Source organism: Arachis duranensis, chromosome 3, assembly GCF_000817695.3.
Source record: "Arachis duranensis cultivar V14167 chromosome 3, aradu.V14167.gnm2.J7QH, whole genome shotgun sequence".
NCBI classification, from domain to species: domain Eukaryota; kingdom Viridiplantae; phylum Streptophyta; class Magnoliopsida; order Fabales; family Fabaceae; genus Arachis; species Arachis duranensis.
This window is the reverse complement of record NC_029774.3, coordinates 105,237,329-105,240,451: the sequence shown is the minus strand read 5'-3', so window position 1 is coordinate 105,240,451 and position 3,123 is coordinate 105,237,329. Positions and strand designations below refer to the sequence as shown.

The 3,123-nt window shown below is 43.8% G+C and overlaps 1 non-coding gene across 1 annotated transcript; it reads right to left on the bottom strand.

Moving 5' to 3' along the window:
- Window positions 1–162: 162 nt before the first annotated feature.
- LOC127746376 (small nucleolar RNA R71) lies at window positions 163–270 on the bottom strand. The gene has a single exon (XR_008007995.1). It is a non-coding gene; the product is annotated as a small nucleolar RNA R71 (small nucleolar RNA).
- Window positions 271–3,123: the final 2,853 nt, after the last annotated feature.

The window sequence follows — 3,123 nt, the reverse complement described above, 5'->3', positions numbered from 1 at the left end:
AATGGGGTTGACCCTGAGGTCTACAGACTTATGCTATTCCCTTTTGCTGTAAGAGACAGAGCTAGGATATGGTTGGACTCACAACCTAAAGAAAGCTTAAACTTTTGGGAAAAGCTAGTCAATGCTTTCTTGGCAAAGTTCTTTCCACCTCAAAAATTGAGTAAGCTTAGAGTGGAAGTCCAAACTTTCAGATAGAAGGAAGGTGAATCCCTCTATGAAGCTTGGGAAAGATACAAATAATTGATCAGAAAGTGTCCTTCTGACATGCTTTCTGAATGGAGCATCATAGGTATCTTCTATGATGGTCTGTCTGAACTGTCCAAGATGTCATTGGATAGCTCTGCTGGAGGATCTCTTCATTTGACGAAGACACCTGCAGAAGCTCAAGAACTCATTGAAATGGTTGCAAATAACCAATTCATGTACACTTCTGAAAGGAATCCTGTGAACAATTGGACGAATCAGAAGAAAGGAGTTCTTGAGATTGATACTCTGAATGCCATATTGGCTCAGAACAAAATATTGACTCAGCAAGTCAATATGATTTTTCAAAGTTTGTCTGGAATGCAAGCTGCACCAGGCAGTACTAAGGACGCTTCATCTGAAGAAGAAGCTTATGATCCTGAGAACCCATCAATGGAAGAGGTGAATTACATGGGAGAACCCTATGGAAACACCTATAATCCTTCATGGAGAAATCATCCAAATCTCTTATGGAAGGATCAACAGAGACCTCAACAAGGTTTCAACAGCAATAATGGTGGAAGAAACAGGTTTAGCAATGACAAGCCTTTTCCATCATCTTCTCAGCAACAGACAGAGAATTCTAAGCAGAGCCACTCTGACTTAGCAACCATGGTCTCTGATCTAATCAAAACCACTCAAAGTTTCATGACTGAAACAAGGTCCTCCATTAGAAACTTGGAGGCACAAGTGGGTCAGCTGAGTAAGAAAGTTACTGAACTCCGTCCTAGTACTCTTCCAAGCAATATAGAAGAGAATCAAAAAGGAGAGTGTAAGGCCATCAACATGGCCAAAATTGGAGAGGAGGAAGAGGCAGTGATCGCCACTGAGGAAGACCTCAATGGACATCCACTGGCCTCCAATGAGTTCCCTAATGAGGAACCATGGGAATCTGAGGCTCACACTGAGACCATAGAGATTCCATTGGATTTAATTCTGCCATTCATGAGCTCTGATGAGTATTCTTCCTCTGAGGAGGACGAAGATGTCACTGAAGAGCAAGTTGCTAAGTACCTTGGAGCAATCATGAAGCTAAATGACAAGTTATTTGGTAATGAGACATGGGAGGATGAACCCCCTTTGCTCACCAAAGACCTGGATGACTTGACTAGGCAGAGATTACCTCAAAAGAGACAGGACCCTGGGAAGTTCTCAGTACCGAAGGTTGAAGACCATTACATCCCTGCTGATTTCATAGTCCTAAAGACTGGGAAGTGCATGGATGAATCCATCATCCTTGGCAGACCCTTCCTAGCCACAGCAAAGGCTGTGATTGATATTGACAGAGGAGAATTGATCATTCAAGTGAATGAAGAATCCTTTGTGTTTAAGGCTCAAGGATATCCCTCTGTAACCATGGAGAGGAAGCATGAAGAGCTTCTCTCAAAACAGAGTCAAACAGAGCCCCCACAATCAAACTCTAAGTTTGGTGTTGGGAGGTGTTCATACCCTGGCTCGAGATGACCGACCCGGGATGTTTAGCGACAAGGCGACCGACCTCTTCAGGTCAGACTATCCGACCTCTTCTCAAAGAGCTCGGCCAAATCAACAGGAAAGCCCAAATAAAGGGACCAAATAGAGGAACACAACCCAAATCCAGAGGCAATCCCAGCCTACAGAGATAAAGGCGATTCTGTTGAAGATAAGCTGACCTCACCCAAAGATAAGATAAGATAAGATAAGATAACTAACTTATCTTATCTAGAAAAGTCACTTCTCACCATTATAAATACACTGGAGCACCCAGGTATAACTCATACTCTGATTCTACTTAATACCTGCTTAATACCCTTGCTAACTTAAGCATCGGAGTCCCTTGCAGGTACCCCCACCCTCCGGGGACACAGGATCAGCACCACCACCAAGTTCAACAAATCGTACACATCAATTCCGACCGCTGTACACCTACCGGACACGTCGGCTCCGACCAAAATAGAAGATCTCGTCCGAGATCGACCTACAGTTTCAGGTAACCCTCGGAACATTGGCGTCGTTGCCCGGGAACCTGGAAGTTATCCCATTAACATGGCGGATGACCATGACAACGACCACGATTCAGGTTTAGAAGACAGAACGCCGCATAAAAACGCGGACACAATACTCAAAGCTACTCCAGAAACCCACGGAGACAAAAATTCATCAAATCCAGGAGTAATAGAAACACTTCAAAATCGAGTGGAGCAACTTGAGAAAGAAGCCCAACATCGACGTGAAAAAGAAGAAGATTTACGCCGGAAAATAAGGCGGCGCCGAGAATTAGAAGATAAGCTAGCGGCACCGAGAATTAGAAGATAAGCTTATAAAACTCGAAGCTGATCTCAAAACCAAAGCTACTCGACCATCTACGGAGGATAGTTCTCAGAAAGATCAAGATCTATTTACCAGAGAAATTATGAAAACCAAAATTCTGAAAGATTTCAAGCTTCCGGATATGACTCTATATGACGGTACCTCCGACCCCAACCATCATCTCAGCAACTTCAGAAGTAGAATGTACCTCACCGATGCCTCAGATGCAATTCGTTGCAAAGCCTTTCCAACAACTCTCACCAAGACAGCTATTAAATGGTTTGACAACCTACCTCCAAAATCCATCTCGAGTTTCGACGACCTGGCCAAAAAATTCCTGGCTCGATTCTCCATACAAAAGGACAAAGTCAAACACGCACGCAGCCTACTCAGGATCAAGCAAGGAGACCGAGAAAGTCTTCGCAACTACATGGAGAGATTCAACAAAACATGCATGGACATACAAAATCTACCAACAGAAGCTGCCATCATGGGCCTCATAAATGGCCTGCAAGAAGGACCATTCAGCCAATCTATATCAAAAAGATACCTGACATCCCTAGATGAAATACAAGAACGAGCGCAGAAGTA